This window comes from Callorhinus ursinus, unplaced genomic scaffold, assembly GCF_003265705.2.
Source record: "Callorhinus ursinus isolate GAN/ISIS: 27379988/994484 unplaced genomic scaffold, GSC_fseal_2.0 scaffold16, whole genome shotgun sequence".
NCBI classification, from domain to species: Eukaryota; Metazoa; Chordata; class Mammalia; order Carnivora; family Otariidae; genus Callorhinus; species Callorhinus ursinus.
Window position 1 is genome coordinate 36,272,831 of NW_027397078.1, and position 12,044 is coordinate 36,284,874.

General features: G+C 42.6%; 1 protein-coding gene across 3 annotated transcripts in view; it reads left to right on the plus strand.

Annotated features, from left to right (window-relative positions):
* Positions 1-12,044, plus strand: part of MID1 (midline 1) — a 591,209-nt gene that overhangs the window by 17,109 nt on the left and 562,056 nt on the right. For all 3 annotated transcript variants that reach the window (XM_025857736.2, XM_073902107.1, XM_073902106.1), the window contains exons 4-5: positions 1,865-1,983; positions 11,870-11,984. The gene's annotated coding sequence lies outside the window, so the exon portion shown is untranslated. The remainder of the gene's footprint in view (positions 1-1,864; positions 1,984-11,869; positions 11,985-12,044) is intronic.

Sequence of the window (12,044 nt, forward strand, 5' to 3'; positions counted from 1 at the left end):
TGGCCTAAGCCGGGGGAGTGGGTGCACTTCTGTGAAGGGCTGCAGAGTAACTGCAGGGGCTTTGTGAGCCAGACTCTGGCAGCTGCTCAACTGTGCCTCCTAGCAGAAGCCTGGGCAGTTTGTCCATGGTGGGTGTGGCCGCGCACCAGTACAGGTTTATTCACAAAATAAAGGTGGCCTTCCGAGTAGGCCTGCAGGCCCTAGTTTGCTGACCCCTGGTCCAACTAATTGTCCCTCCCTGCTCGTCCTGTTAACCCTCTTGCCCCTTGTCACAGAACATCTTTGTATGGACTCACTTGTGCCGCCGCCCTCCCCCCCACCAAGTTCATCAGTTGAAGCCTTAACCTGAGATGTGACTGTATTTGGAGATGGGCCTTTAGGGAGGTAATTAAATTCAATGAGGCCCTGAGAGTGGCGTGTCAGTCTGCCGGGGCTGGTGTCCTTGTAAGACAAAGAGACACCACAGCTCCCTCTCTCCACCAGATGAGGACCCAGCAAGGCAGCACCCCTGGTGGCACCTGGAGCTCAGACTCCCAAGCTTCAGAACTGGGAAAATAAATGTCCGTTGCTTAAGCCAGCCCATCTGCGGGAGTTTGTTACGGAGGCCCCGGGGGACTAATAGAGTGACCCGTTAATTGTACGAATGCTGTGGCCTCCTTACAGGTCTTTCTTCTCTTTCCCTCTCCCTTCTCCTCCTCCTTTCTCCTTTCCTCCCTCCCTCCCTTCCTTCCTTTTCAGAAATGTTTATGTCTCTCCAGTGGAGCTAAGAACATGTGCCTCGCTTACCTAACCAAATCTGTGTGAGGCTTAAATTAAATAGAAAACATGAGGTACAATATAGGACACGTGGTTTCTACGGTATTTCTGTTCTATGACCTATCGTTGCCAATGTAAACTACTACATGGGACAGCCGATCTGGACCCAAATGTTGGGGCCCCCTTCCCCCTCCCCCCACGCGAGGTTACTCGGGCAATGGAGTGGTGTTGGTGTTTCTTTGCTTGGGCACTTTTATTTTTTGAGTGGTAGGGGAGCTACAAGAAGGCTAGGAGGAGAAAACATATATGAAAAGGACTCTAGTTCTAGTCCAAACGGCGTTTTTCCCTCCACCCTTTGATGGGCAGTGGTATCATGTCCTTCATTCAGCAAATACACATAGTTTCTACCCCATGTCAAGGGCTGTGCTGGGTAGATACAGAAGTGACGAATCCGATAAGGCCTCTGCCTTCAAGCTGACATTCGGGCGGGGCGCGTGTGCGTGCGTGCGTGCCCGCAGGCAGAACGAGAGAGGAGGTCGGGCTCAGAACAGAGAACAACTGAATGAAGAAAATAATGACAGACTCTGAAGAAAACCAACTGGGTCCCATGTCAGAAGTTACAGGCGTGGCTCTGCTGGAGACAAAATCCACAGTGTCCGTGGCCTCTTCGTCTCCCCTTTGTTCTTCTCTTCTCCTCTCTTCCCTCAACCCCAATCTCCCAAGAACAGCTCCTAGTTTCTCCCGAAAATGTTGAATCAAGATGACGGTCTTCTTGTTGGGATCATTCCTCATATGATTTACATATACAGGTCACAATAATAGTAACAGCTATTATTAACTTGTACTTCTGGCCTGGGTACTACTCTGCTAGGCATTTTTGGTAATAAACTTTAAGTTTTAGAATAGTTTTATTTTTACAGGAAAGTTGCAGAGACGTACAGAGTTCCCATACACCCCACACTCAGTTTGTCCTATTATGAACATCTTACCTGAGTACGGTACATTTGTCACAAGCTATAAACCAGTTTTGATACATCAATATTAACTAACATCCATTCTTTACTTGAATTTCGTTAGTTTTTACCGTAATGTCCTTTTTCTGTTCCAGGATCTCTTCCAGGATGCCACAGTACAGTTGATGGTCATGTCTCCTTTTGGCTGTGACAGTTACTCAGACTTTCCTTATTTTTGATGACCTTGACAGTTTTTTTGAAGAGTACTGGTCAGGTATGTTGTAGAATGTTCCTCAACTGGGATTTGTCTGATACGACGCATTATTTCCTATTCTCACGGCTAACCTTCAGTGTCGGTATAAATTACTCATTTCATCATTACAGATGAGAACACCGAGGCACAGAGAGGTTAAGGAACTCCCCTAAAGTTGCACAGCTAGCAAATGATAGGAACAATGATTCAAACTCAAGACTGACATGACTTCATGCCACACATTTACTTTGCCTCCCAGCCCCTCTCTGCTGAATTCCTGACAACAAAAGAATTCGCTTCAAGGCTGTCTGGGTGATTTCGTTGGTACTTGTTCTTCCTAAATAGTTTTAAACGATTAATATGTTTAATTAAATTAGAGCAATTTCCCCAGTCAGTTATTTGCTGAACTGATTATCTGTGTAACTTCAGCAGCTGTCTTCTCAGGGCAGTTGATTAATCCAGAAAGAACTTCACGAAGTATTCAAGCATCTGTGTTTCTCAGAGTGGCTCTCAAACTGTGCTCACCTGGAATGCATGAGTATCTCCCGGACTGCTTGTTAAATGTCCGCTTCCCTAGGGTAGGATGACCAGCCATCCCAGTTTGCCCAGAACTGAGCAGTTCCCAGGATGTGGGATTTTCTGGCTAAGACCAAAACCAGGACAGTCCCAGGCAAACCAGGATGGTTGGTCCCCCTACCACAGAGCCACCGTGAATTGCTAGGGCCCAGCAACCTGCTTGTAAACAAACTACCCAGGAGATTGTTCTAAACATACACAAGTAGGAGATCCCCTACATCAGATATGGGAATGAATTACTGGAAGAACCGGTGGTGGGTTTCTGGAAACACTGAGTTTCATCTGGGTATGTTTGATTCTGCCTGAAGTCGAGGTAGAAAATTGTCACCCAGAGTTCAGCCCAGATGACATCAGTGGAGATGCTTTTTCACTCTTTAGATAAGAAATGGGCACTACCTTTCCAACTCCACATTTTTGTTGAGGGATGATGGAGTGCCCAAAAGATACTAGGTCCTTCTGAGGTCATTATTTATCAGTTGGGATCGATGAATCTGTGTTAACCTGGGGCAGTGGTTCTCTACCTTGGCAGATGAATAGAATCACCAGGGAGAGTTTAAAAACCCTAGTGCCCAGGCCCACCCCAGACCAATTTCATCAGAATCTCTGGGATTGGGAGCCAGGCACCAGTAATTTGATAGTTGGAGAACCATGGATCTAAAGCATCCCTGTCCAGTAGAAATAATATGTGAGCTGTATTTTCTAGTAGTCACATTTTAAAAAGTAAAAGCAGCACATGAATTTTAAGAATATATTAAATTTAACACAGCATATCTGAAATTTTATTTTTTAACCTATAATCATTATAAAGATGATTAATCACACATTTTATGTACCTTTTTTCATCCTAAGTCTTTGAAATCTGTGTGCAGTTTATACTTTACAGTACTTTTCAGTTCAGATGCTGAGTTTTCATCAGAACTACTTGATCTGTATTTAGATTCATATATACCCAAGTTGTTCCAAACGTGTTTAACTTAAAAGTAGTCCAATCACTGAATCAGGTATAATTTTCCAAATTTTAATTTTAACTAAAATGAAAAATGCAGTTTCTCAGTCTCACTAATCACATTTCAATTACCAGATAGACACAGGCGACTGATAGCTTTGAAGATGGTTATCACGGTTCTAGGGCAGTGTTTCTCAAGACTTTAATTTGGGCATACAAATCGCCGGCAGTTAGTCTGGTTAAAAGCTAGGTTCTGATTCAGCAGATCTGGGGTGAAGCCTGAGATTCTGCATTTTGAACAAGCTCCCAGGTGATGCTGATGCTGCTGATCCAGGGACCACATTTTGAGTGGCAATGGACTAGAATAATCTTGAATAAGTGCTACCTCACCTCTGATTTCTCTACTTGCTTGGTGGTATTCTCTCATTTTAAAGGCTGGCAAATGTGCATGCAATCGTGTGAATGCATATAAAATACGCGTGTACATACATCCATGCAAATGTATGTGTTTGTGGCTGAATATGCTGAGCTTGTGTTCACCTCTGAACTTGTGTGGACACCTAAGTAAGCTCTGTAAATATAGAAAACGCTTCATTACTACATGTGTTCTGTGCCTTCCTCACTTTATTTTAAATTCAACTTGCTCTTCTTTGGTCACTGGAACTGAACAACAGCTGAACGTTTAACCTTGATTTAAGTCCCCATATGTAGTTGTTTGCTTTTTTTTTTAAACTGAGTGCAGTAGGTTCCTGCACTGTATTTCAGCGTTTGAAGGTATTTAAAAAGTATTTGATGACCCAGCCTCCCTGTGGTTTTGTGTGTAATGCAGAGTAACCTCCAGTTCCATCTGGTTCCCTTGTACTTGTGTGTAGAAATATTATGCCCCAGTATCTCTGCTTCTTTCTATAGATGGTTTCTCATTCTTCTTTAGACATCAGTATGGAAAGGTTGTGAATTACTTCTAATGTGTTGTTCCAACATTCACCCGCCCTCCCCAACCCCAAATCCAAACAACAAAAGCTAAAATTGATTGAGTTCTCTCTTTCAGGATTTATAATCTGAGAAAATTATTTGAACATAAACAGCAACCAAAATCATAGTGAAGTTGGAGAAATTGGTCATACTTGTCCCTTTATTATCCTTTAGTTTCTTTTAAGGGACAAGTTTTCCATGGGAGAACACCATTATTTTTGGCAGTTATTGGAATCAGACAAAGGACAAGATGAAGGACATAGCTGTTACAGACTTTTGGGAAAAAACAGGGAATAACCCTTCCGTCACTAAAATGGAAGGAAATAAAATGAGGGATAACAATTGGGTATATCAAAGCAGGATGGAGGGTAAAAATATTATTTTTTACTCTAAACCCAATTTTCATTTTATTTTCTGTTACTGGCCATGTGTGGTGGAAAAATTATATATTTTTATGAGACACAATACTTACTCTGTGTACAGTTATAGATCCCAAAGATTATAAGATTTGGCATCATCCACGAAAATGGCTACTAATTCAAAAGCTTAGTTCATTGGGCTGCATTCTGGAGGATTCAAAAATCTCCAGGGAAATCAAGCTAGAGCTCAGCGTGAATAGTCTCTTAATTTTATTTCTTTTGATTTGTCTACTTGGGTGTCTCTGAGTGAAGTTTGGATATATTACATTTTTTATTTCCTGTGGATCATGCTGCATTTAATTATAGTTAATAATAATAGCTAACATTCATTAACTGCTTAATATGTGTCAGGGCCTTATTAATTACTTTATTTGCTTTATTTTATTTAAGTCTCATAGCAAGTTCGTAAGATAGGTACTCTCAAAAGTATAATTTTTAAAGAACTAAAAACAATCTCGTACAAATACAGAATGAACCCGTCAAGAATTTATTCAACTCATTGATGATCAGAACCGTAAATGGATTAAGCTGATTCCAAGAGCATTATGAGAACTTGGTATTTATAGGCATTTTTGAGGGGAAAAAAAGCGTTGCAGTAAGATTTCTAGGATAGATTCAAAACTGATTACTGTCCTACAGGGCAATAAAATCACGACCTTTGGGGTTATCTTTTCTATTGGACAGAAGTCTATGAATTAGCATGCAACTTCAGAGCATCTGAACTCTAAATGAGTTAAAAAAAAAAAAAAAGAAAGAAAGAAAGTCAAACACAAGTGCATTCCCTAGGTAACAAAGTAAGTCTTAGGCAGGTTAGTGCCCCAGTAAGATTTTGAAACATCATGCCACAGCCCATTTCACCTCATTTAAAGTCTGGGAATAGTTTTCTTAACAAAATTATACTTATCCTCATTTTACCAATGAGAATGCTTAGAGATGTTAAATAATATGATAAAGGAATCACAGTAGGAGCAGAACAAAACTGGAGCCCATGTCCTTCTGACACTGAAACCTCCTCCCTTATACTAGTTTAAATCCATTTGACCTGTTTTATAAAATTCTCTCTCTCTCTTTCTGTGTGTGTGTGTGTGTGTGTGTGTGTGTGTGTGTGTGTGTACATGTACATGTGGCAGGAAAGAGGATTTGGAAACTGGCATTCTAACCTGGATATTTGGCGGTCTTGTACTGGCAAAGCTTATTCAGAGGATACTAACATTTTGACCAGTTTTTCCTTTTTTAAAAAAAGAAAAGTCTCATCCCCTGCCATTAAAACGTCTGTCATTAAAGGAGGAGTCTAATCTGTTGGTTTCTTAGGAATGGGGGGTAGGGCTTGCACTGAACCATCACATACGTTATCCTTGCCCTCGACCACCAGCACACATTTGAGAGCTAGCTGGCTATGGGGGTTAGACTTTGAAGTTCTGAAACAGGCTTTTCCTTGGTACGAAGCAAAATGTGTTCATGCAGAGTCTAAATCCGTGAACCCCAGTCTGTAATCAATGCAGCTACCCAGCTTTGATCCAAGAGAGTTAATACATGCCTCGTAGGTGTAATTTGAGTGAAGACAGTCTAAAATCTATTGGATTTCAGAGGGAGGGCAAGAGAGAGAACGAGAGATTACATTAATCGAAGGCAAAGTTGAATTTTGTACCCATCAGGAGGACCAGGGGCCAGACTGAAAGGTTAAAATGTGGGGATGGAAGGTGGGGGGAGTGTGTGGATATGGGAATTTGGCAGTATGGGCAGACGCTGCTCCCCTCCTCGGCACGCTCACCTCTGATCTGTTTGCCTCCCTTGAGCCAGGCAGCTGCCAAGAGGGGGGTGACTAGAGCAGGTGAGCCCTTGGGCTCTGCTGAGGTGCTTGGGAGCTGGAAAGACCCGAGCTGGACTACTGCACAAAGGGGTCACCTGATGATGACCAGAGGGTGGCAGATCCCAGCTCAGTGTTCAGGATGGATGACGATCCCACCTGAGTGCGCTGGATGTCCGTGGTCCCCACTAACAGTAGAAAGTGAAAGGTCTAAAAACTAGCAGTAGTCGTGTGGCCGGTTGTAGAAATGAGGATGGCAATAGGCATATTTTCTTCCTGTTGTGATATGGATGTGTCTGTACACGTAATAAAATTTGGTCTTCTTCCCTCTGCCCATTATATAACCCAAGGAGCGAGTTCAACCTATAACTCAACCCTTAACACTGCAGAAGAGTAACGAGCCGTTGTGACTGAGCTAGAAGACAATGACCGTCAACCATTCATGGATGAAATAACAAATCGGACTCTGTAGCTCCACTTTGGGGGAAAGCCCGAGGGAGTTTGGGATGTATGGGGGATAGTTGATTCAGGTAGGACTTGAATTCAAGGATTCAAGAAGCATTAGGTTGTTTGCTTATTTGGAAGTTAAAAATGGGTGAAAGGAGAGTGTTGGGATGCTGCACTGAGAAAGGGGTGGTGGAATGTGCTGGACTATCCATTGTCAAGGAGGCATCACTACCACCCCTTCGGAGATGTCTTCTGAATTCCTGAAGAGAAGTGGGGCACTGCGTCTCTTACCGTCCCTGTCCCCAGACTGTCCCGCGTTAGGGTTGCTGAGGTGGTAACGTCTGCTGGTTTTCAGGTAAAAGAGAAGTAGAAGCTGGTATGCTCAGGGGTGCTTGCTGCTGGATGTTGGGCAGGTAGGAGGCTCACCGTGGCTTTGCAGGGGGAGATTCAGTCTGTACCAGCCAAGCAACTGGTTCTCAGACAGTTGATGCAAGGTTTCTCAGACGGTCTCACAAATCGGAGATTTCCGTAGAGCTTGGGATAAGCTTGCTATGCCAAGCTGAGATATATCCAGTGTCTGCTTCCCAGGCCTTCCCTAGTGACTCTCTTGACCCGACTGCCCCAGTGTGTTCCGACAGTGACGTAAGCCCTAATTAATACATTAAGTCTTTTATTCTTGGAATGTTTAGAATGACTTGATTTTGTTGACTGAATCTAAGCTTGTGCCAATAGTTGGATAAAAGATGTGCATCTCGATGCATGTAAGGAAAATGCTATTGGCAGGCAAACACCATAAGATCCACACAGGAATCAGAGGTACTGCTGAGCGCATTTTAAAATAGAATTAAGAAGCACTATAATTTTCAACTGGACCTTGAGATCTGCATCTTTCCTTAGGTTTCAGTCTGTTGGAGAGCCATCTACATATTATTTCGGGGGTCGGCAAATTGCGGGCTGTGAGTCAAATCCAGCCTGTCACCTGCTCTCATAAATACAGTTTGACGGGGGTACAGCTACACCCATTGGTTTACATACTGCCGATGGCCGCTTTCGGCACAGCGGCAGCGTTGAATATTTGCAAGAGAGACCATGCGGCACACAAGGCCAAGAACACTTGCTGTTTGGCTTTTTACAGCAAAACTTTGCTGACCCCTGTATTATTCTAATTCCTACTTCCTTCAAAAAGGAAAGCCTTTTCTTTCTCTGTCATCATCAACTTGGCTCGCTCAGTGGGATTAGACTAAAATATTAAGGCTTTGGCAGAGCAATTTGGGATGCCTGAAAGAACCTTTTAGCTGTCTGAAAGTACCCACTTTACCAACACTTCTAACTTGGCATAGCAACATGTCATTTTTAATTAGCTGAATTCCTCCTTAATCATTTTGGCTACCTTTGCGGTGTCTTGCTGCCTGCATTGCTCGAGGTAGACAAGTCTGCTGTTCCCATGCTTGTGTGGTTCCCACAAGTGCAGTCCCCACGTGGGCTCTTCTGAGGAACGGCTCCGTTCTCTAATTGGACTTGGGAGTGTTGCAAATGCAGGAGGTGCTCACTTCTGTCCTTATGTTCAAATACTAGAAAGAAAGGTTTAGATGTAACCGTGGAGCCTCTTGCATCCTAAATTCAACATTTTAGAAGCGATTAAAGAGTGATTTGATACATTACTGGAAATGTAGAAGAAGAGTGATTAAAATGCTTCAGAAGGAAAACTGTCATCAGTGAGTCTGTTTGAACTATTATTTTTTTTTTGTGACTTGGCTATGCTAATCTTCTCTCTTCGTTAGTAACAAAATGGAGCTCGTCCTCTCCTCTAAACAGTTGCAATTGAAAAAGAAAGTCTGGAAAGGTATAGCTTGGGACATGTAATAGCCAGGTTAAGACATTCAGAAAGGATTCTTTAGCTTTTGGTTATGATACTGCATCTGCTATAATCCAGTGAGTCTGCAAATACAGAAGATAATGACTCCATTGATAAATATTATCCATCCCTGTGCTTGTGTCATTCATTAAGTCCAGCCCCTGTTCATTTAATTCATTAAAAAAGTATGTGCGTATATGTGTGTGTGTTGTGTGTGTGTGTGTATGTATGTATGTATGTATGTATTTGGATCCTACTGTAGGCCGGGCCCAGCTTTTGTTTTGGGCATACGAGGACAGGAGGTAAATAGTGAGAGAAAGGAAAGTTCTGGAAACCTCTCTTTCACTCATCTTTGGAGAAGTGGTGGAGTTATACAAACCCTGTATTTGTGGCTATGAAGTGAAGGGCTCTAGTGTGGCTCCGGCAGGCAGCCTGCTCCACACTCACTCCTGGCTTGTGTCCTCTTGCTGTGTTAGCTCGACTCACAGAGTAACCGGAAAAAAAAAAAACAACAACAACATAGGAGGATCATTTTAAATGGATGTTTTTGTGAAGAGTCAACTATAAAGTTTGTATTGGACCGGAGTTAATATGGAGCAGCAGGGAGCCTCTTGCACTCCCCCTTCCAACTCCATAGTCTGATATTTATTCTTCTTGACAGGAAGATAGACTGCCAACTTTGTTTTTAATTATTCGAATAAAATTACATACATCATTCTCCCTCTTCTTTTGCCTCCCTCGGAAATCCCATCTTCTGTGTAGCTGATGCTGATGAAATTGCCGGTTTTGGCATTCGTGCTTCTGTCAGCCGAGTGAGATGAACTGAGTTAATATCCACACCCTGAAATGAAGCCAGGAGCGTTTACCCCCGGGTTCTCCCTCTCTCCCCTCCCTCTCTACCTCCCCTCCACTCTTTACCTGCCACCCTGCAGACATAGCGCACGTTTCTGCGCACCTAACCTGGCACCTGAATAAACATTTTCAAAGTATTTTCTAATTCCCCCTTCCCCCATCATCGTCTTTTCATCCTGTTTTCTTCTCTTCTCTCTTCTCTTCTTTTCCTTTCCTTTCCTTTCTTTTCTTTTCTCTTTGCTTTTCTTTGCTCGCTTTCTTTCTTTCTTTCACAAAATGGTCGGGCCCCCCTGTTTTGTATTCTAGTATAAACAGGGAACAAATGTGTAGCTCATCATAATGGACATCTGTTACATGAATAGTGGCGAGCTCATATCTCCCAGATTAATCACTGTTTCTATTCATTTGGAATTAGCAACCTGTGACTTCAAGTAACTCCCTGATGAAACAGAACACACATTCTTTTCACAGATGTATAGAAATAGGAATAAATCTACAATTTGGCAAGCGCTCCAGATGCAGAACACAGTGCATGCTTATAATAAGAAAATATAATAACTGTCTTAGACTAATACATGGTAACTCTGACAAAGAGGAATTTATATAGTCAAAACTTCTTGAAAACAGCCTCACCTGCATAAGTGTTTTCTAAACTCCGGCCCTGAGGGCCTGTCGTTTCCTGACAAAGTTTTCTCCTGTTATTTGTCCTCCTTGGAGACTCGAAATTCTTCATCACTTAGAAGCAAGATAGAAATTTGGAGGCTATGAAGCATAACAGAATTATCGTCTGTAGGAGCCAGGGTCTTACTGGCTACCCTTCTTTGTCAAGGCATGTTTTCAGAAAGAGTGCGTTTCTGTGTGCTAGGACTGGGGATCCAAGACATCTATCATATACGGACCATTGAGTAGAAGTCCGCAGAAGCTAATGATTCACAGTTGTATCCCCCTGTACGTTTACGCAGAATATTGCCCTCAAACCCGAATAAGGAGTGTACAGCACGGGGTAGTTGTTGAATTCATTTGTGGTATGAATAGTGCCAGCTTTTACAATGAGGCCATTCATTCATTTAGCAATGGCTTGTTGACCCTCTTTTATCAGAACCTACTGGTCCAATTGTGGGGCTGTTCTAATTTGGGGTATGAACACAAGAACTTTTTTTCTTAAAAAAAAAATTGTCTAACGAAGGAGCCAGCTATGTGTACGCATAAGGCCAATACTGTGATAGCGCCTTTGATAGGCATCTGTGCAGTAAAATGGTCAGTCTCTCTTCAGTGGGCTATAGGCAGCAAGAAGAAATTCAGAAAAGACTAGAGGGAGAAGATGGTGTCTTGGCAGAGTCTCGAAAGAGAGTTATTTATCTGGGGCCTTGGGGAGAGTATTAGACATAGGGTGGGGACAGAGTGGGACTGTTACTGATTGTCTTCCTTAGGTTGCATTCTGTTTCTATTCTGCTTCCAGAAACAAACTTAAAGTATACGAGATGTTAGTAGGAAAATTATATAGCAGGGTCAGGGTTTGAGAAGAAGAGATAAGGGACAGTTTAGGCCACTTATAGTCATTATAATCTGATGGTGGGAGAAACATCAAGTAGTCCACCTCTGGTTTCCTTTAATTGACTATGCTGAGGGTAGACAAGGTAATAAGAAAATTGTAGATCAAAAATGGTCAAATATTGGGGTGCCGGGCTGGCTCAGTTGGCAGAGCATGCGACTCTTGATCTCGAGGGTTCTAAGTTTGAGCCCCACTTTGGGTGTAGAGATTACTTAAAAATAAAATCTTGAAAAAAATTGTTTTAAATGGTCAAATATTTGTCGTTCTGTAAGATTCAGTCTAATAGGTATAACATGCATGTACGTGGCACAAAAACCCCAAAGCACAAAAAACAGTGAAAAGCATGTCTCGGTGCTTTCTTTCTCCCCTGCTCATCCATTTCCCTCCTCAGAGAAGACCACTGCTAGAGTTCTTCTAAAAGATATTCTTGCCATGTTCAAGCATTTCCATAATGTAACATGTTAAAATGGGGCTCTTCTAGGGTCAGTTTTGGCTGAGGAATGAAGACAATGGCCACCACATTCCAAGATACCACCAGGACAGTAATTCTCAGTTGACCGTGGAAAACCTGAAGGGAAGAGTCACTGACATGGAAGGTAAGAGTTAAGAGGAGTGTGTGTGTGTGTGTGTGTGTGTGTGTGTGTGTGTGTGTGTGT